A 23,335-nucleotide genomic window follows, 5' to 3' on the forward strand; every position below is an offset into this window, starting at 1 on the left:
GTTCCTACGACAACTCCTTCGATATGAAGTGCCCTAGTCTAAACAACAACAATAATCATACATTATACCCACATCGATCTTTACTATAAAAATTTCAAGTCTTCCAATCACTTTCGACTATTAAAAAGGGCACTAGGCCTTTTGATTTGCAATCGAATGAACCCATTTTGAGTTTCTACGAAAACACTTCCTATAAACACCTTATATGCCCCCCAGGGCATAAATTACAACCCTTACCCTAAGGGCTTTGAGGGTGGTTGTCATCCTCTAAGACCGAATTTCCAGAAGTTTCAACTACGTTAAACAAAATGGCTATCTCAAAATTTTGATTGGATGTGTCTGGGAAAGTGGTGGGCGTGAGAGGGGCGTTATTCTTTCTCCAATCACTTTCAACTATTAAAAAAGGCACTAGCCCTTTCAATTTCCAATCAAATGAGCCCTTTTGAAGTTTCTACGATAACGCTTTCAATAAAAACCTTATATGCCCCCAGAGTATAACTTAAAACCCTCGCCCGGAGGGCTGAGGGGGGGGGGGGGGTTGTAAACCTCAAAAACCTAATTTCCAGAACTTATTTAATACGTTTAACAAAACGGTTATCTGAAAATTTTGATTGGATGTGTTTGGGGCAATGGGGGGCTTGAGAGGGGGTTAGTTGCCCTTCAATCACTTTTGACTATTAAAAGGGCACTATCCCTTTCAAGATTTAACTGAATGAGTCCTTTTTGATGTTTTTACAACATTGCTTTCTATAAAAACTTTACATGCTCCCAGGAGATAACTTAAAACCCTTGCCCTGAGGGTTGTGGGGGGATAGGTTGTCATCCTTAAAGACCTAATTTCCAAACTTTCAACTACGTTGAATAAAATGGCAATCTAAAAATTTTGATTGGATGTGTTTTGGGAAAAGGTGGGCGTGAAAGGGGGGTTATTTGCCCTTAAATCACTTTCGACTATTAAAAAGGGCACTAGCCTTTTGAATTTCCAATCGGATGAGCCCTTTTTCAAGTTTCTACGACAAAGATTTCAATAAAACCTTATATGCCCCTAGGACATAACTTATAACCCTCGCCCTGAAGACTGTGGGGGGAGTGTGCTTCTCAAAGGTATAAATTACTGAACTTTAAACTGCGTGGAACAAAATGGCTAACTAAAATTTTGATTGGACATATTTGCGGAAATGGTTGGCGTGGAAGGGGTGTTAGTTGCGTGCCAGTCAATTTTGAATATCAAATAAGGCACTAATTATTTCAATTTCCAATCAAATGAGCCCTTTTTGAAGTTTCTACGACGACGCATTCTATAAAAACCTTATATGCCCCCCCAGGGCATAACTTACAACCCATGCCCTGAGGGCTGTGGGGGAGTGTCCTCATCAATAACCTAATTTCTATTTGGAAATCCACAACACTGAACAAAATGGCTATATAAAAAATTTGATTGGATGTGGTTGGGGAAAAGATGGGCGAGAGAAGGGGGCGAGTTACCCTAAAATCAATTTTGAATATTAAATAGAGCATTAGACCTTTGAATTTGAAATCGAATGAGCCCTTTTTCAAGTTTCTACGATAAAAATTTCAATAAAAACTTATATACCCCCAGGGCATAACTTATAACCCTTGCTCTGAAGACTGTGGGGGACTGTCCCGCTCAAAGGTATAATTTCCCGAACTTTAACTGCATGGAACAAAATGGCTATCTCAAAATGTTGATTGGATGTGTTTGGGGAAAAGGTGGGCGTGGAAGGGGTGTTAGTTGCCTTCCAATTACTTTCGATTATTAAAAAGGACACTAGCCATTTCAATTTCTAATCGAATTTTGGAAGTTTCTACGACAACACGTTCTATAAAAACTTTATATGCCTCTAGGGCATAACTTACAACCCTTGTCCTGAGGCCTGTGAGGGGGTTGTCATCCTCAAAGACATAATTTACAGAACTTAAAACTACGTTAAATAAAATGGCTATCTCAAAATTTTGATTGGATGTGTTTGGGGAAAAGGTGGGCGTGAGAGAGGGGTTAGTTGCCCTCCAATGACTTTCGACTGTTAAAAAGAGCATTAGCCCTTTGAATTTCCAATCGAATGAGCCTTTTTTGAAGTTTCTACGACAACGCCTTCTATAAAAACCTTATATGCCCCCAGGGCGTAACTTACAACCCTTTCCCTGAAGGCTGTGGGAGAGTGTCCTCCTCAAAAAAATAATTTTTATGTGGAAATCAACTATGCTGAACAAAATGGATATCTCCAAATTTTGATTGGATGTGTTGGGGGGAGGATGAGCGTGGGGGGGGGGCTAGTTGCCCTCCAATCACTTTCGACTATTAAAAAGAGCACTAGCCCTTTGAATTTTCAATCGAATGAACCTTTTTTGAAGTTTCTACGACAACGCCTTCTATAAAAACCTTATATGCCCCCAGGGCATAACTTAAAACCCTCGCCCTGAGGGCTGAGGGGGGGGGGGTTGTCATCCTTAAAGACCTTATTTCCAGAACTTTCGACTACGTTGAACAAAATGGCTATCTGAAAATTTTGATTGGATGTGTTTGGGGAAATGGTGGGCGTGAGAGGGGGGTTAGTTGCCCTTCAATCACTTTTGACTTTTAAAAGGAGCACTAGCCCTTTGTATTTCCAATCGAATCAGCCATTTTTTAAGTTTGTACGACAACACTTTCTGTAAAAACCTTTATTGCCCCCAGGTCATAAATTACATCCCTAGCCCTTAGGGCTGTGGGGAGTGTCCTCATCAATGACCTAATTTCTATCTGAAAATCTACAACACTGAACAAAATGGCTATATAAAAAATTTGATTGGATGTGGTTGGGGAAAAGGTGGGTGAGAGAGGGGGGCTAGTTGCCCTCAAATTACTTTCGACTATTAAAAAGGGCATTAGACCTTTGAATTTCGAATCGAATGAGCCCTTTTTCAAGTTTTTACGATAAAGATTTCAAAAAAAAGTTTTATGCCCCCAGGGCATAACTTATAACCCTTGCCCTGAAGACTGTGGGGGGACTGTCCCGCTCAAAGGTATAATTTCCCGAACTTTAACTGCATGGAACAAAATGGCTATCTCAAAATGTTGATTGGATGTGTTTGGGGAAAAGGTGGGCGTGGAAGGGGTGTTAGTTGCCTTCCAATTACTTTCGATTATTAAAAAGGACACTAGCCATTTCAATTTCTAATCGAATTTTGGAAGTTTCTACGACAACACGTTCTATAAAAACTTTATATGCCTCTAGGGCATAACTTACAACCCTTGTCCTGAGGCCTGTGAGGGGGTTGTCATCCTCAAAGACATAATTTACAGAACTTAAAACTACGTTAAATAAAATGGCTCTCTCAAAATTTTGATTGGATGTGTTTGGGGAAAAGGTGGGCGTGAGAGAGGGGTTAGTTGCCCTCCAATGACTTTCGACTGTTAAAAAGAGCATTAGCCCTTTGAATTTCCAATGGAATGAGCCTTTTTTGAAGTTTCTACGACAACGCCTTCTATAAAAACCTTATATGCCCCCAGGGCATAACTTACAACCCTTTCCCTGAAGGCTGTGGGAGAGTGTCCTCCTCAAAAAAATAATTTTTATGTGGAAATCAACTACGCTGAACAAAATTGATATCTCCAAATTTTGATTGGATGTGTTTGGGGGATGTTGCGCGTGGGGGGGGCTAGTTGCCCTCCAATCACTTTCGACTATTAAAACGGGCACTAGCCCTTTGAATTTTCAGTCGAATGAACCTTTTTCGAAGTTTCTACGACAACGCCTTCTATAAAAACCTTATATGTCCTCAGGGCATAACTTATAACCCTTGCCCTGAAGGCTCTGGGGGAGTTTCCTCCTCAAAAACATAGTCTATATCTGGATGTCAACTACGGTGAACAAAATGGCTATTTTCAATTCTTGATTTAATCTGTTTGCGGAATTGGTGGGCTTGGCAGGGGTGTTAATTGTCTTCAATTCACTTTCTACTATTAAAAATGGCACAAGCCACTCCAATTTCCAATTGAATGAGCCCTTTTTGAAGTTTCTACGACAACTTCTTCGATACGAAGTGCCCTGCTCTAAAGGAAAAAAAAAAAATAAATGATACATTGTGCCAACATCGTTCTTATATGCCCTCAGGGCGTAACTTAAAACCCTTGCCTCGAGGGTGTTGGGGGTGTGTCCTCCTCAAAAACATATTCTCTATCTGGAAATCAACAACGCTGAACAAAATGGCCATCTTAAAATTTTGATTGGATGTGTTTGGGGGACTGATGGGCGGGGAGGGGGGGAGGGGGCTAATTGCCCTCCAATCACTTTCGATTATTAAAAAGGGTACTAGCCCTTTGAATTTCTAATAGAATGAGCCTTTTATGAAGTTTCTACGACAACGCATTCTATAAAAACCTTATATGCCCCCAGGGCATAACTTAAAACCCTTGCCCCGATGATTGTGGGTGAGTGTCCTCTTCAAAAGTATATTTTCTATCTGGAAATCAACAATGCTGAACAAAATGGCTATCTCAAAATTTTGATATTGGATGTATTTGGGGGAATGATGGGCGTGGCGGGGGGGGGGCTAGTTGCCCTCCAATCACTTTCGACTATTAAAGAGGACACTAGCCACTCCAATTTCCAATCGAATGAGCCCTTTTCGAAGTTTCTAGGACAACTCCTTCGATACGAAGGTCCCGGGTATGGAGAAAGAAGAAGAAAAAAAAATACGTTGTGTCCATATTTTTCTTTACTTAGGCAGCGCTATCGCGCTGCCTATGAAAAGATCACGGATGCGTGTTATTATTTTTTTTTCCAAGAGTGATTATACCAAGATAATGGTCCCAGAAGATCGGAAGATGATGCATTCGAATGGAAATTAAAAGTTGTAGTGGTTTTTTAAGTGACCAAAAATATTGGAGGGCAACTAGCTCCCCCCTCCCAATCTTCTTTTCCCCCAATGTCGCTCGATCAAAATTTATTAGATAGCCATTTTATTCAGCATAGTTGAAAGACCAATAACTATGCCTTTAGGGATAACATGAGCCCCCAGAGCCCGTAGGGAAAGGCCTGTAAGGTATGAAATTTGACTATTGTTTGCATATAGTATTTGCTATTGGGAAGTATACAGACATCTCTCGTGGGAAGGGAAATTTCCCGGAGGTGAATTTTACAAGGGAAATTTTACGCTGGGTGGGTTTGACAGAATTCCTGTACGAAATTCTTTTCATTTGTCTTGCTTTCTCTTTGTCAGCTCTTGCATGGGGAGATGTTCTGGAGAATTGTCCGGGGGATATTTTCAGCGGGTTTAGATGTCCGTGAAAAAATTCCCGCGGAAGGGGGATTTCCAGAATGATCGGCAAAACGATTAGAAATGAAAGTGTTTTTCAAATGTGAGTATGCCAAGGAGAATTTTTCAGGTTGAATCGTCCACAAGAAATTTCACGTAGGGGGAGGGGGAATTTCAGCGTGGATGGAATAGTCCAGAGGAAATTTTACTCGGGATCTATTTTGCATGGGAGGAACTTTATACGCACCATCTTCCCGTCTGAATAGGGAAGTTTTCATGAAGGGTGAGCCAGGTTTACCGGCATTATTTGAAAAATGATCAGAAATTATATACAAAAAAGGTTTTTTTCCAACTGAAAGTAAGGAGCAACATTAAAAGTCAAAAACAAACAAAATTATTTTATATATGAAGGGATCCCCCCCCCCTCAATACCTTGCTCTTGACGCTAAAGTTCGCCTGTTAGTTCGCCCAAATTCTTTAAGAACGACTCCTGAATCACAAGGGCCGTGTAATTAGAATAGGAAGTTTTTTAAAAGTGCTAAAAGCTTTAGTGTAAAGAGCAAGGTATTGAAGAACGGGCAACCCCTTCATATACGGAATAATTTCTGTTGGTTTTGAGTTTTAATGCTGCTCCTTACTCTTAGTTGAATTTTTTTTTATTAAATCTGGGTAGAGTTCACCGTTCTCACTTCCACCTTTATTTTGAATTTGCAAAGTATTTGATGGAACTGCCAACCTGGACAAGCAACTCTTTTTTAAGACAAAATATCGACTGATAAACCCAGCTGGGGCTATTGAGAAGCATATTTGATTTTTTCTTACTGAATGCCAAGAATCTTTCCATCTTTGGTCATTTCTGTTCTTAGTTGTCGGAATTAGTTTTTCTTTCTGTTGATTCTTTTTGTTTTTCTCGATTTTTACTCTGTCTTTTCTGGGCCCTGCCCATTTTTTTTTTGGATAGGTCATAAATAAATGATCATGATTTCTGTTTTTTTTTTTTTTTTTTCTGGCTTACTACTAGCGTCTTAACGGGACCTTGCGAAGAATCCCGTTTTATTTTAAAGGCCCCTCAAAAATATAAATCTTTCAGAAACTACACTTGAGTAATCCTTTCTTTTTTTTCTAATGCACGATTATAATGCTTCCAAATAATTTGATAAAATAAGATCAAGGGTTATCGACTTCAAAACAATTTGAATTACATAAAAATTGGCGCAATGTCCCCTTTCAACTCCCATTAAGACATGCCTCCTTTTTTCGTTTACGTCACACCATGTGATCGATACGAAGCGTCCTTGGAGTAAACCGCCCAGCGGAACCAAAACATTCGAGTAGATTTGTGCTTCAAGTTGGGATTTATTCTAGTTAACAGATTGAAGGTATTATTATTATTAGTAGTTTTCAAAGTAATAAATGTATATGGAAATTTTGTATTTCAAAGACATAATGAAAGATTTTCACCCTATTCTAGAGTACTGTTTATTATGGTTACAGAATTTTTTTATGTACATATTCATATTAACCGGCAAAGGCAGGGGCGTTGTTTGGAGGTGGCAAGGGGGGGGCAGTTGCCCCCACCCCCCAATAATGTGGAGAAAAAAATATTATACATCCCATGCCCTTTGACTATCCAGATATGGACCCTCTTGCTCCCCCAATAAAAATGCTGGAGATTCGCTCCTGGGCAAAGGATAGGCTAGATTAAGGTTTTACATTATAACGTCATGTCATAAATAATATATAATGACATAAATAAATAAGGGTACTTTTCTATTATACAAAACACATTCGAGGAGTGGTTTGGTGACAATAAAATATGATGAAAATAGAATACTTTATTAGCAAAATATAGCCTAGGCCTATGTGATTCATGTTACTTATAGCAATTACATAATCACAAAGTAGATTTGCACCACCTAACCAATGGCGCAAAAAAGGTTGATCCGATGAACTTGCGTTAATTAAGTAAATTACACTATTTTAGACTACGTTAGGGGCGCGCGCGCCCCCCTCTGGATCCGCCACTGACTCCCATATGACAAAATTTTGTGCGACAAAGCTATACCAGGCATTAGGGGAGGGGGTTGGGACGTAATTGCATCAGTAGCAATTATTATAGTTGGAAAGAGCACTGAATGCCGAGTCGAAGTGGATATTTATGTTTGAATTAGTAAAGTAATCCAACATTCTTCAAATTCACCAAGTTTTTTAGTACTTTAAAAAAAAGCTTCTTATTGTTGTAAATAAACGAACTAAAATTCTACTTTAATTCTACTACTAAAACGAAGGTAAAATTCTACTTTTGGCTATCTTAGAAAGGGGTTAGGTTAGGAAAATGAAGCTTTCAGGGATGGGTCTACAGGCTAAAGTATGTGCTGGGAAGGTATTTTGGTACTTTTGCATTATCCGGGCCTCTCGGCTTAATCACTATAGAGAAGACAATGATAAAACCCGTTTTTGACATGATAACTGCTGTAACTAGCAAGCGTGGTTTGCATTGCGTATAAGACATATTTAATATATGCAATGCTTTACACCCCCTCCCCCTAATGTGCAAATATATAGCCCAAATTTGTTTCTAAACTATTATATATTCATCCTATTCCATTTTATTTCATTAGCATTAACCAAACTTGACTTTTTAGAGAGGCCCGGATAATGCGAAAGTACCGGTATTTTGAAGTACCTACCTCCACTCCTCTCTATAGAGAGTCCTGACCTTTAAAAATATGTGTGTTATAAAAGTGAAAACTTGGAAAATAGATATTCTGCTTAAATGAAGTACAGCAAAATTGTTTTCCGCTTCACAACTTTGCTCAATCCCAATTTATAAGGTTTTAAAGATATGCAAATTCATTTCCTAAATTTTTAAAAAAAAATTGATATGGCCTAAAATTCTACTCACATAACAGGAATTACGTTTTCATAACTAAAACCAGAGAAAAAGAAACTGATAACTGAAAATCAAGGTTAAATGTTGTTTTTTCAAAATTTCAATAGGTGTCATGTCGGCAAATTTCAGGGCCGTCTAAAGGAGGAAAGAGTAGAGATAGCTACTTCAGAATACCTTCCCGGGACACACTGTATTCTGTAGACCCATCCCTGACAGTTTCATTTTCTTAACCTAACCTCTTTCCAGGATTAAATAAAAAAAAACAAGTTTTTTAAACTGAAAGTAAGGAGCGACAATAAAACTTAAAACGAACAGAAATTATTCCGTATATGAAAGGGGCTGTCCCCTCCTCAACGCCTCGCTCTTTACGCTAAAGTTTTTTATTGTTTTAAAGAATAAAGTTGTGAGACAGAGTCAAACTTTAGCGTAAAGAGCGAGGCGTTGAGGAGGGGACAGCCCCTTTCATATACGGAATAATTTCCGTTCGTTTTAAGTTTTAATGTCGCTCCTTACTTTCAGTTTAAAAAACTTGTTTTTTTTTATTTAATTTTTGAACGTTTTTGAATAAATGCAGGTTTTGATCTTGGCTCACCGTACATGAATAATTAAAACAAAATTTTTATATTAATTTACTTTTATTTAGTTAAATGGCTTTCTCGAAACTTGTTTAATTATATTTACAAACGTTTTTATTAGTAATAAATATACATAACTTACGAATTAACTTACGTAACGAACTTCTATATTCATATATTTTTAATTTGTTTATTAGGGGGTTCGCCCCCTAGTCAATACCTTGCTCTTTAAGCGAAAGTTCGAATTGTGTTCCAATTCTTTAAAAATGGCCGCTTAATCACAAAGGCCGTTAATTAGAATAATTAGCTCTTATGAAAGTACTAAAAAATCTTCGGCTTAAAGAGCGAGGTATTGACTAGGGGGTGAACCCAATCATATATGTAATATTTTCTGTTCGTTTGAAGTTTCGATGTTGCTGCTATTGCAGTTGAAATACTTGTTTTTTTTTATATTAAATATCTGATCTTTTTTTTAAATAATGCTGGGAAGTCTGGCGTCCCCTTCATAGCAATGTCCCTTCCCCCATGAAAACTTCCTTCATGGAAAGATCCTTCCACAGAACCCCCGACCCACCCCGTTAACATTGGGTAAAGTTCATAACTTTCAGCCCTCCCCCCGGTAATTTCGGGGGATTAAGTCATCCTAAAAGACATACTTATTATATTTTCGAACATGTTGAACAACATGGGTATCTCAAAATTTTGATCAGGTGACTTTGGGAAAAAAATGAGCGTGAGAGGGGGCCTAGTTGCCCTCCATTTTTTTTGGTCACTTAAAAAAGGCACTAAAACTTTTAATTTCAATTCCAATGAGTCCTCCCACGATATTCTAAGACAACTGGGTCTATACGATCACCCATGGGAAAAAAACAAAAAAAAAACAAACAAATAAACACGCACCCGTGATCTTTCTTCTGGCAAAAAAATGCAAAATTCCACATTTTTGTAGATAGGAGCTTGAAACCTCTACAGTAGGTTTCTATGATACGCGGAATATGATGGTGTGATTTTCATTAAGGTTCTATAGCTTTTAGGGGGTCTTTCCTACTTTTTTCGAAAATCAGCCAAATTTTCTCAGGCACCTAAATTTTGGTAATGGGTACAATTAAACTTGATGAAACTTATATATTTGAAATCAGCATTAAAATCCAATTCTTTTGATATATTTATTTGTATCAAAATTAAGTTTTCTAGAGTTTCGGTTACCATTGAGCCGGGTCGCTCCTTACTTACAGTTCGTTACCACGAACTGTTTGATAGCCAAAAGTAGATAAAGTAGTAGAATTCTATCTGTTCAGTAGTCATTCTTAAAGAATTAGGACAGAATTCAGACTTTAGCGTAAAGAGCGAGGGGTTGAAGAGGAGCAACCCCCCTCATATATGTAATAATTTCTGTTCGTTTAAGTTTTATTATTGCTCCTTACTTTCAGTTGATAAAAATTGTTTTTTTTTATTTATTTAATTTCTGATCGTCTTTAAATAGTGCCCGGAAATCTGGCTAAACTTCCACGTAAGAATTCCTCCTCTCCAAGAATTTATTCTCTATACAATTCAATCTTGGTGAAAATTTACCCCGGACACTTAGACTTAACATCCTCAAAATTGAATCGGCAGAGAGAAAGCAAGGTCTATAAGGAGAATTTCGTATAGGAATTCTGGCAAATTTCTTCAGTGTAAAATTTCCCCTGAAAAATTAACCCTCTTGAGACTTCCTTCCCCATGGGAAATTATCCCCGTGGAAAATCCCACCAGTGAAAAATTCGCCCCCCCCCTCACCCTAAATATATATGCGTACTTCCCAATAACAAATACTATACATAAACAATGGGCAAATTTTGTAACTTAAAGATCTTTCTCCAGGGGATTTGGGGGGCTATGATATCTCCAAAGGCATAGTTCTTCGGCCTTTCAACTATGCTGAACAAAATGACTATCTCAAAATTTTGATAGGACGATTTTGAGAAATAAGGTGCAGTGGGTGGGGGCCTAGTTTCCCTCCTATATTTTCGGCCACTTAAAAAGGGCACTAGAATTTAATTTCTGTTAGAACGAGATCTCTCCCAATATTCTAGTACCACTGGGTCCGATACGATCACTCCTGGGAAAAAACACGCATCCGTGATCTTTCTTCTGGCAACAAATACGAATTCCACATTCTTGCAGATAGAAGCTTGAAATTTCAACAGCAGGGTTATCTGATACGCTGAATCTAATGATGTGATTTTCGTTAAGACTCTATAACTTTTAGGGGGTGTTTTCCCCCTTTTTCGAAAATCAGGCAAATTTTCTCAGGCTCGTAGCTTTTGACGGGTAAAACTAAACTTCATGAAAGTTAATAATTTCTTAGACCACACTGCTTTTCCATTAAAAACAAAAAATATTTTTTAAACACGAAAAACGGGTTTTAATTTTCTAAAAAGCAGTGAACTACAAAACAATTAATTATGCACAAAAGCTCCGAATATTTTGGCCCCACATCCGGGAGCCTTTCTCAACGGGAAAAAAAAAACCAACTTAAATACATTACAATAAAACATACTAAACACATAAAGAGAACGAAAAGCAAAAATGAAAGAAAAATATAAATAAATAAGAAACAAAACTCACATATTAATTAAACACTTCCATGCACTGAATGTCTTTCAACTGGCCTCCTCTCAGTATATAAATGGAAATATATTAAATAAACACTTCCATGTACTGAATGTCTATAATGATTCTACTCGCTATTTTATAAATTGAAATCTATCAAAAATGAAGAATATATTTATACTTAGACCAAAACATTAAAAGGTCCATAACCCTTAATTAAATTTCACAAGTTCTTTTTTATAAATTGAAATCTATCAAAAATGAAGAATATGGACCTTTTAATGTTTTGGTCTAAGTATAAATATATTCTTCATTTTTGATATATTTCAATTTATATACTGGGAGGAGGCGAGTAGAATCATTATAGACATTCAGTACATGGAATTGTTTATTTAATATATTTCCATTTATATTCTGAGAGGAGGCGAGTTGAAAGACATTCAGTGCATGGAAGTGTTTAATTAATATGTGAGTTTTGTTTCTTATTTATTTATATTTTTCTTTCGTTTTTGCTTTTCGTTCTCTTTATGTGTTTAGTATGTTTTATTGTAATGTAATTTAAGTTGGTTTTTTTTTCCCGTTGAGAAAGGCTCCCGGATGTGGGGCCGAAATATTCGGAGCTTTTGTGCATAATTAATTGTTTTGTAGTTCACTGCTTTTTAGAAAATTAAAACCCGTTTTTCGTGTTTAAAAATTTTTTTTTGTTTTTAATGAAAGTTAAACATTTGAAATCAGCATAATAAGCCGTCTCTTTTGATATATTAATCAAAAACCTTTTTGCACAAAATTAGTTTTTCAAAAAATAAGTAAGGAACTCCATTAAACCAAAAATGAACAAAACTAGAATCAAATAATCTACCAAGCATACAATTACCACAAATCAGTATCAATAAATAAATGAAACCCAAAACAAACAGAAATTAAAATAAGTATAACTCAAAACCAATAGAAATTAATCTGAGTAGGGTTCTGAATCCTATGCTTTCTAAAAGCCAGAATATATTTTGTACTTTACTGAAAAAAATGTGCATTGTCAGTTTGATATACATATGCTGATATTTATTCCTTAAAATATTAATTAATTTTTGATTTTTTGAAGTTGTAAAAGTGAAAACACTTAAAAGAATTGTACAAACTATATTCTGGCTTTTAGAAATCATAGGGTTTAGAACCCTACTCAGATTAATTTCTGCTAGTTTTGAGTTTGGCTTATTTTAATTTCTGTTTGTTTTGGGTTTCATTTATTTATTGGTACTGATTTGTGGTAGTTGGCACAATGTACTATTTATTTATTTTTTTTTCGGTTTAGACAAGGGCACTTCGTATCGAAGGAATTGTCGTAGAAACTTCGAAAAGGGCTCATTCGATAGGAAATTGGAAGGGCTTGTGCCCTTTTTAATAGCCGAAAGCGATTAAAAGGCAACTAACACCCCTTCCACGCCCACCATTTCCCCAACACATCGAATCAAAAAATTTGAGATAGCCACTTTGTTCAACGTAGTTAATAGATCTAGAAATTATGGGTACTCCTTTACTAAACGGACTCTTTTATATAGTGCTAGTTTGGTTAATGCTAACGAAATAAAATAGAGTAGGATAAATATATAATAGTTTAGAAACAAATTTGGGCTGTATATTTGCACATTAGGGGGGGGGGGGTGTAGGGTTTGTAAAGCATAGCATATATTATTACGTAACCTAACCTAGGTACCTTTTTCGTTCCCTAAACCCCAAAAAACAACAGTTTAAATATCGTATACGCAATGAAAACCACGCTATACATTTTGTTACTCACTCTATAACGGTGTCTTGAATTATCCCGTCAAAAACGGATTTTTCGTGACTAGTTTCCATTGCAGTATATAAAAGAGTCCGTTTAGTACAGGAGTACCAAATTATGTCTTTGAGGAGGACACTCCCCCCACAGTCTTCAGGGCAAGGGTTGTAAGTTATGCCCTGGGGCATAAAAGGTTTTTATTGAAAGCTTTGTTGTAGAAACTTGAAAAAGGGCTCATTCGAGTGGAAATGCAAATGGCTAGTACCCTTTTTAATAGTCGAAAATGATTGGAGGGCAACTAACTCCCCTCTCATGCCCATCTTTTCCCCAAACATACCCAATCAAAATTTTGAAATGGACATTTTGTTCAACGTAGTTGAAAAAACTTCGTTCAAATGCTTTCAGTTTTTTAACTTCAAGAAATCAAAAATCAATTAAGATTTTACGGAGTAAATATCAGCATCCGTATATGTTAAACAGACAACGCACATTTTTATCAGTTAATGTATTTAAATTTTTTTCAGTGAAGTACAAAATTTATTCTGGCTTTTAGAAAGCATGGGGCTTAGAACCCTACTTATATTAATTTCTGCTCGTTTTGAGTTTGACTCTGTTATTTATTTTAATTTCTGTTTGTTTTGGATTTCATTTATTCATTGATACTGATTTGTGGTAGTTGTATTCTTGGTAGATGATTTGATTCTTTTTTTTTGTTCATTTGTTTTAATGGAGTTCTTTACTTTTTAAAAAAAACTTATTTTGTTGAAAAAGTTTTTTTTAGTTAATAATTGATAAAAATCAAGGAGAGGATTAGTGGCTATAGTAGACAACTAGTAACTTGGCTACTAGTTTCTGACTTGCTTGTACAATTTACAAGTAATATTTGACTAATCTTAACAAGAAAAAGAAACTGTCGAAACCTCTAAAAAGAAGTACCAAGATCTTTACCTCTGGATGGTATGGAAAAGAGGTTTTTTTAAACCTCTTCAGATAGCCATAAATATATGGCTATCTCAAAATTTTGATTTGATGTGTTTGGGGAAATGGTGGGCGTGAGAGGGGGGCTATTTGCCCTCTAATCACTTTCAACTATAAAAAAGGGCACTAGCCCTTTGAATTTCCAATCGAAACAGCCCTTTTTGAAGTTTCTACGACAATGCTTTCTATGCAAATCTTATACATCCCAGGGTATAATTTACAACCCATGCGCTGAGGGCTGTGGGGGGGATTTCCATCATCAAACACATAATTTTCAGGTCTTTTCAACTACGTTGAACAAAATGACTATCTCAAAATATGGAATGAGTCCTTTTCGAAGTTTCTATGACAACGCTCTCTATAAAAACCTTATATGCCCCCAGGGCATAACTTAAAACTTTTGCCCTGAGGGGTGTGGGGGGTTTATCATCCTCAAAGACATAATATCCAGAACTTTCAACTACATTGAAAAATGGCTATCTCAAAATTTTCATTGGATGTGTTTGGGGAAATGGTGGGCGTGAGTGGGGAGTTAGTTGCCCGTCAATCAGTTTCGACTAGCGTATTAAAAAGGGCACTAGCCCTTTCAATTTACAATTGAATGAGCCTTTTCTGAAGTTTCTATGACAACATTTTCTATAAGAAACCTTATATGCCCCCAGGGCATAACTTACAACTATTGCCTTGAAGGCTGTGGGGGGTGTCATCCTCAAAGACCTAATTTCTAGAACTTTCAACTACGTTGAACAATATGGCTATCTCAAAATTTTGATTGGATAAGTTTTGGGGAAAATTTGGGCGTGAGAGGGGGGTAGTCGCCCTCCAATCACTTCGACTATTAAAAAAGGGCACTAGCCCTTTCAATTTCCGATCAAATGGGCCCTTTTTGAAGTTTCTACGAAAACGCTTTCTATAAAAACCTTGTATGCCCCTAGGGCAGAACTTACAACCCTTGCCCTGAGGGGTTCGGGGGGTTTGTCATCCTCAAAGACATCATTTCCAGAGCTTATAAACTAGTTGAACAAACGACCTGTCTCAAAATGTTGATTGGATGTGTTTGGGGACATAGTAGAAGGGAGAGGGGGGTTAGCTACTCTCTAATCACATTTGGTCAATAAGATTAGCACTAATACTTTCATTACCAAATAGTGTTAGCTTTTATTGAAGTCTTAACGACAAGGCTTTCTATAAATAAAAAACTTATATACCCCCAGAGCATAACTTACAACCTTTGCCCTGAGGGCTCTGAGGGGGTTATCATCCTCAAAGACCTAATTTCCAGAACTTTTAACTGCGTTGAACAAAATGGATGTCTCAAAATTTTGATTGCATGTGTTTGGGGAAATTCTGAGCGTAAGAGGGGGGTTAGTTGCCCTCCAATTATTTTCAACCATTAAAAGGGCACTAGCCCTTTCAATTTCCAATCGCGTGAGACCTTTTTGAAGTTTTTGCGATAATGCTTTCTATAAAAAAACTTTATATGCCCCCAGGTTATAACTTACAACCCTTACCCTGAGGGCTTTAGGGGGAGTGTCATCCTCAAAGACATAATTTCCGAAACTTTCAACTACGTAGAAAAAAATATCTTTCTTAAAATTTTGATTTGATGTGTTTGGGGAAATGGTGGGTGTGAGAGGGGGGTTAGTTGCCCTCAATCACTTTTGACTATTAAAAAGACCACTAGCCCTTTGAATTTCCGATCGAATGAGCCCTTTTTAAAGTTCCACGAAAAAACTTTCTATAAAAACCTTATATGTCCCCAGTGCATAACTTACAACCCTTGCCCTGAGGGGTTTGGGGGGTTTGTAATCCTCAAACACAAAATTTCCAGAATTTTCAACTACGTTGGACAAAATACCTATCTCAAAATTTTTATTGGATGTATTTGGGGAAATGGTGGGCATGACAGGGGGGGTAGTTGCTCTCCAATCACTTTCGACAATTAAAAAGGGCAATAGCCCTTTTAATTTAATATCAAGCGAGATTTTTGTGAAGTTTATACGACAACGCTTTCTATAAAAACCTTATACCCTCCAGGACATAACTTACAACCCTTGCCCTGAGGGCTCTGACGGGGTTATCATCCTCAAAGACCTAATTTCCGGAACTTTTAACTACGTTGGACAAAATGGATATCTCAAAATTTTGATTGCAGGTGTTTGGGGGAATGGTGGGCGTGAGAGGGGGGCTAGTTGCCCTCCAATTACTTTCAATTATTAAATAGGGCATTAGCCCTTCAATTTCTAATCGAATGAGGCCTTTTTGAAGTTTTTACGACAATGCTTTCTATAAAAACCTTATATGCCCCCAGGGCATAACTTACAACCCTTGCCCTGAGGGCTGTGGTGGAGTGTCATCCTCAAAGGTATAATTTCCGACCTTTCAACTACGTTGAAGATGTCTATCTCAAAATTTTGATTGGATGTTTTTGGAGAAATGGTGGGTATGAGAGGGGAGTTAGTTGCCCTCCAATCACTTACGACTATTAAAAAGGCCACTAGCCCTTTGAATTTCCAATCGAATGAGCCCTTATTGTAGTTTCTTTGATAATGCTTTCTATAAAAACCTTATATCTCACCAGGACATAACTTACAACCCTTGCCCTGAGAGCTCTGGGTGGAGTGCCCTCCTTAAAAACATAATTTCCAGATCTCTCAACTACGTTGAATAAAATGGTTATCTCAAAATTTTGATTGGATGTGTTTGGGGAAATGGTGGGTGTTGAAGGGGTGTTAGCTGCTTTCCAATCACTTTTGGCTATTAAAAAGGGCACTAGCCATTCCAATTTCCAATCGAATGAGCCCTTTTCGAAGTTTCTACGACAACTCCTTCGATACGAAGTGCCCTGGTCTAAAGGAAAAAAATAATACATTGTGCCAACATCGTTCTTTACTGAGGCAGCGCTATTTGCTGCATATGATCTATTGGTATCAAAATTCCGTTTTTTAGAGTTTTTGTTACTATTGGGCGGGTAGCTCTTTACTTACAGTTCGTTATCACAAACTGTTTGATAATTTATTTTTTTCCAAAATTAAGGCCCATCTCCATAGAATCTTCGTTGCGTTAAAATATGAAGTAGTGGCGGTAGAAGCTAGAAAACACTTCTCGAACTTCCCTTATTACGGCAGCAAATCCATTCCTTGAAGCTTCGTTGACGTAGCATCTACGTCTAGCAGAAGAAGTCAGTTTGTGGTTGAGATGGGTACTTCCTTTTTCGCCTGATTCTGGAGCATAATTTTGGAAATACCTCTATTCTAGAAGCTTTCATGCAGATTGTACAATAGCTTTCTAAGTTAGCGAAAAGCCTTTCCTCTCCACGTTTGCACAAATTTTCCATGGAAGTTTGGTATCCCAAATTTTAAACAAGCAGAGACTAACTCAAATAAAAAGTCAAAGCTGACACGATCATGGATTACTGTGAGGAAAGAAATAAAGATGAAAATACCAGAAATTGTAACGGATAATGAAGTCAACTTAAGATATAACGACAAAAACGATAGAAATTATAACAAAAAAAGAGTGAGTTGCCCCTCCCCCTCAAATTCCCCCTAGATGCTAGATTGTCAGTTGTGGTTTGTTGAAAGCTAAATTCATTGCTTAGAGTTTTACTAATTAACGTTTCTGAAATTTATTGATTTTCTAAACATTCGGAAGAAATGTCTCGAGAAGAGAGAAAACCTTAAATAAAACATAACTCCTCCTTATATTAAAGCTACTTCTAAATGCATACATTTTAGTGTTAAGTGGATGTGTAATACCCCTGGTTGAAATGATAATCATGCAACAATTTATGATCTGTATTTCTGGAGGAACTTTGGTGGGGTCCAGGTAATTTTTCTCGAGGCAGGGAAAAACCTGCAAATACTTTCTGGGTAGAGACAGGATTTTTCTCCCAGATAATTATCACATTTGTTTTCGGGAATCACAAAATCACACTTCTTGCGTGTTTTTGGTTTTCTTACAGATATAGGAAGTCACGGGTCAAAATATAGATGTAAAATAGTATATAGGTTTTAAGGTCCAGTAAGAATTGTTAGAAGGCAAAAACTTGGGTACATCCAAAAAGATTGTGTACTGTCACTCAAAAATAGTAAGTAATGATTATGTAATTAGTTTCTCTGCAATTCCAGGTGGTTTTGTCGAATACTGGTTCCACTTTAATTAAAATGAAGAGGTTAGAGAAAGAACCTGGACTGTAAAAACGGGTTCTTAGCCTACACACGTCAGTGTATTTTGTGTGTATTAAATCTTTGCTGGGCACTGGTTACTGGTTAGCGTTATTTCTTTCTACAACGCTGAAACAAGTAGGCTAATCATATGACTCAATCTTTGTTCGTCTTATCTATTATTTCTGGAATTCAGGCTAGGAAAACCCAAACTATATGTTGACATATTTTGCCAAGAACCGCCTACCTATAAGCCAATCAAAAAGGTTTTAAGGTTATTGCCAAAATTTTAGTTTCTTGTTTACCTTCAATAATTAAAATGTTCTTGATTTTACTGGATTGATGAATGAATGTCCAAGTTTTCGTTGAGTTCAATTCCAGGGTTTGTTATCATTATGATTATTTTTTTTTTTTGCTAAATCTAGTTTTTTTCTTTTCTTGACTTGAGATCTATTAGTTTTCTTTTCTGTAAAAATGTGCAATTTAGAATAGCATATGATTTGTTTGGAACTGATATTGGCTTACACGAGTATTGACTAACTCAACAGGGGAATTTGCGACTAAATTCTAGCCTCAGACTTTGCTCTCGCCTTTATCATACCAGCATACTGATAGGGGGAGAGGGGCAGGGAAAAGTTTCCCAGGATTGGTCCAAAGTAATGCAGAACTGCTTTTTCTTCAAAAAATTGATTAGTAAAAATCTAAAATGCATTTTCGTGGTTGACCCCTTCTGAGGTGTCAAACCTGTGTCTACCTCTGCTCTGATCCCACTGTATCCTAATATATATTTTTGTAAGTCAGGTGTCAGGCGACTTACGTAGTATAAGGAAGATGAACTGTTTTATGGGACGAAAACATTTTGTTAGCAACTATGAAAAATGTGTCATTATCGTGTGCCCATGTTATAGCTGAGGAATCGGTTTTCCATTTGACTTTCTTGGGCAAATTGCTCAGAGATCTACTAGAAGTTCAGATGAATATATCCTTGTGGTGAGCTAAGAAAGGTACTTGTGTATTATGTCAACCACATCAAGAAGTGAAGTTAGGTTAATCATAATGAAATATACCATAACATGATGAAAATAAAATACTTGAGTAACAAAATTATGGAAACTACAACAGAGAATTATGGAAAGCATGCTGCCCAGGACGCATTATATTAAATACCTAACTTGTACAACTCTATATATTAAATATTTAAATAAAATATACTTACATAGTAGTTTATCTCACTGAGGCAGAGCTGATTATCTCCGAGTGCACACAGCGGAAACGATTCTGAACACATCAAGAACAACAGTGTGGTCGGTATAATACACAAGTACCCTAAGAAAAATTATTGAATTACTTGATGTAGATTAAATACGAAACTATTTAGGTCACTTATCTATTAGTCAGTACACACTCGGGGATTTTGTACCTACAGGTACGGGCGGGGATTTTGTACCAACAAGTACGGGGTTGAAACAACTGAGATGCTTGGGAGATAGACAGGATATATATGATTTGGGCTGTATATTTTCACATTAGGGGGGTTGGGGGGTTAGGTATAGCCGGGCTGCATGCAAAATATAACCAAACCTAACCAAATACCAACTAAATATTTATTAAAATATAGCTACAATGTAGTTTTCCACTGACCCGAAGCTAATAGTCTCTGTATACAAACAGCAATAAATTGGTTATTGTCTGATTTTATTAATCCATATTCTTGAGTGTGTACTGGCTAACAGATAAGTACGCTATTTTGAATAGAGCTTACTGAATGCTGACGAAGAGCCAGTTTTGTTCAATGGAATATTTTAAATTTTCTTTTCATATTTCACTTTACTACTCGTAAATTCATGGTTTTGCTCGCATAATGTATTCCACTTGATAATGTCTCCGGCGATATCTGAGACAAAATTGTAGATGGAAATATGCGTGTGGTGACCCGCATACATCCACAGGCAATCACCAAATTTAGGAATTCCCGGATTCAAGGATTTTATCCAGGTGTCCTAGAAAGTCTTCAAAATATACTGAAATCACTTGACCAAAAGAATAACGTTTTGCGGCTGTTAAAACATTTAAAGGTTGAGGTACGGGGGAACTCAAAACATCACGATGTTTAGAACTGATATTCGATAAATGGTGTTTAATGTGCATTTATGGTCTTTTTCCTGACGTGTTCAGATCATCAACTTTTCCTTAAAAAGACCTGCACGAAGTTTATGGCCTATTTAGGCGAGTCTAAGACGATAAACAACAATATTTTATTCAATGTTCTATTTTTGTTTCTCCCCTGTTTTTTTCCTAGCCATAGAGCCTTACGGGGGAGTTTATATTGAAGTGTATTTTGTTAAGTTTATTGAATGAATAAATTGATTGATTAATTGATTGATTTTACTGAGAAAAAAGAAAATATTTTTAAATGTTTTCACTTTTTTAGTTTTAATAAATCAAAAATTATTAAGACTTAAAATAACAAATATAAGCATGTGTATATTAAACTGGCAATGCACATTCATTAGTAATTTTTTTTTAGTAAAGTACAAATTATGTACTAGCCTTGAGAAGGCATATCTGTTTTACGCTTGGTAGATTATTCGATTTTAATTTTGCTCATTTTGGTTTAATGGAGCTATTGACTTTTCTTTGAAAAATTTATTTTGTGGAAAAAATGTACTTTAAATTAATTTCTGTCCGTTTTATATTGAAAGTCTTTTTCAGGAAAAAAGAAAACAATCATTTTAGTCTTTTCGATTTTTCTTTAAGAATTTAATATTTGTATGCTGGGGAAACTTTTTTCAACAATTGCTATGAGCATACATTCTTTTGAAAATCTTGACACAGGTAGTATTGTTTAATTTAGTTTTGTACCTTCTCTAGTTGACCTGAAAAAAACTTTATACCATTCCCCGAAAAAATGTTATCTATGCTCTTTGACAGCCTGGATATACTTACACTTTTGATTTAGTTAAATTGTAAGAGTAGAAGTAATAATAGAAGCATCCCCGAAAGTTTGAACTTAATACCCTCAGTCTCTCTTATTGGCAACCAGCATACACGCAGTGCGGTTTGATTTAATTTTAAAGCAATATTTAGTTTTTAAGCATAGTGGGCAAATTGCGTAACTGTGGGGGGTTGACCTACCCAATAACCCTAGAAATGTAGTTACTGAACCGTTCAGCTATGCTGAACCAAATGTCTGTCTCAAGATTTTGATTTGAAGTGTTGTACTAGAATTTTTAATTTCAATTGAATTAGCTCCTTTAGAAATTTTTAAGGATATTACTAGCTATGGTGCTGCTAGAGAGGTGCCGCCTATGATATTGCTTACATGTCCTTTTAATACCTGCATGCATATATTTTTTCATTTTATTGAACCCCCCCCCCCCCTAAACGTTCCCTAAAAGTTTGAACTTTTGAATCTTAAAAAAGGTACTAGAATTTTTAATTTCCAATTGAATTAGCTCCTTTAGAAATTTTAAGGATATTACTAGATATGGTGCTGCTAGAGAGGTGCCGCCTATGACATTGCTTACATGTCCTTTTAATACCTGCATGCATATAGTTTTTCATTTTATTGAACCCCCCCCCCCCTAAACGTTCCCTAAGTTTGAATTTTACGCGCTTAGTGTTATTAGTTACAGTAACCGTAGAAGTGGTATTAAAAGTATACACATAGTGTCTTCTGGCTATTTCGAAATCCACTAGAAATTACCCTGAAAGGTCTAACTTAAGAATGTAAGCCATTATTGAGATATTACTTTGTCACCCTTTTGACAATCTACATGATCATAGTTCGTTTTGATTTAGTTCAACATCCGCCTAAATATTCCTTGAAAGCTTCACATTAATACCCTTAGATTGTGTATTAACAATAGTTGTAGTATCAGTAGTAGCATTAGTAGCAGTATGCACATAGAACCTTTGGTTTTCTTCAACATTCAATTCAACACACGATGGAAGTTCCAACTTAATATCATCAACCGTTCCTGAAGTATTGCTAATGCGTCCTCTTGACAACCTATGTGGGCAAAGTTTGTATCGATTAAGTTCAATACAGTTTCAATACTGCCAAAATTTTCGCGTTAATACCCTTAGCTCTAGTAGTAGTAGTGGTAGTAGTAGTAGTAGAATTAATAGTAGTAGTTTTAGCTTTAGTAGCAGTATTAGTAGTAGCAGTAATAATAATAGTAGCAATAGTAGTAGATGTAGGAGTAGAAGCAGTAGTATTATGATGCAAATATTGTCTTTTGGTTAGTTCAACATCCCCCACAACGAGCCTTGTAAGTTTTTAACTTTATTCACAAAACTGTTCCTAAGATATTGCTGATATGTCTTTTGGACTACCTGCATACGGATGGCGTGTTGTGATTGAGTTTACCTTCCCCAAAAAAAACTCCTGAAAATTTTACCTTCATACCCTTAGGCACCGTTGTAATAATATTCATAGTAGAAGTATTAGACTCAACTTAATACAATTAGCCATTGCTATGACATTTTCGATTTGTGTTTTTTATAATCTATATATTCGTTTAGTTGCAATAAAATTAGTAGTCGGAGCAATAGTAATAGTAGTAGTAGAACTAGTGAATGTAGTAGCGGTAGTAGTATTAGTAGTAGCGTGCACATATTGTCTTTTGGTCTCTTGATTTTCCCCTTAAAACATCCTCTGAGAGTTCCAACTTAATACACAAATCAAATCTTAAGATGCGCTCTTTTGACAATCTAAATCCGCATAGTGTCTTTTATCAGTTGCCATCATTATTCTCTCAAATTTTACCTTCATAGACTTAGCCTGAACGGTACTAGTATCACAGTAGCTGCGGTGGTAGTAGAAGTAGTTGCAGTGTTAGTGTTATATTTGTAGTAGTAGTAGCAGCAGTATTTATAGCGGTATTAGCATATACATTTTGCCTTTTGGTCAGTTCAAGATCCCTTTCATGATACCCTGAAAGTTTGACCTTGACTCGGTAAGCCGTTCCAAAAAGAATGCTGATGTGTTCGTATCAGCAACCTCTATGCTCGTGGTATATTTTGATTTTAGTTCAACTTTCCCCTTAACGTTAGTAGCAGCAGTATTTGTAGCGGTATTAGCATGTACATC

At 36.4% G+C, this 23,335-nt stretch overlaps 1 protein-coding gene across 3 annotated transcripts in view; it reads left to right on the plus strand.

Moving 5' to 3' along the window:
• REPTOR (repressed by TOR) overlaps nt 1-23,335 on the plus strand; it is a 95,685-nt gene that overhangs the window by 18,304 nt on the left and 54,046 nt on the right. Inside the window, exon 1 of one of the 3 annotated variants that reach the window (XM_089088353.1) lies at nt 6,608-6,638. The exons of 1 other annotated variant lie outside the window; for it this stretch is intronic. The gene's annotated coding sequence lies outside the window, so the exon portion shown is untranslated. Of the gene's footprint in view, nt 1-6,607; nt 6,639-18,571; nt 18,623-23,335 lie in introns of those variants that run through there. One more of the 3 variants, XM_089088355.1, reaches the window with a different exon arrangement.

This window comes from Artemia sp. Qi Xiang Cuo, chromosome 4 (assembly GCF_049724085.1).
Source record: "Artemia sp. Qi Xiang Cuo chromosome 4, ASM4972408v1, whole genome shotgun sequence".
NCBI classification, from domain to species: Eukaryota; Metazoa; Arthropoda; class Branchiopoda; order Anostraca; family Artemiidae; genus Artemia; species Artemia sp. Qi Xiang Cuo.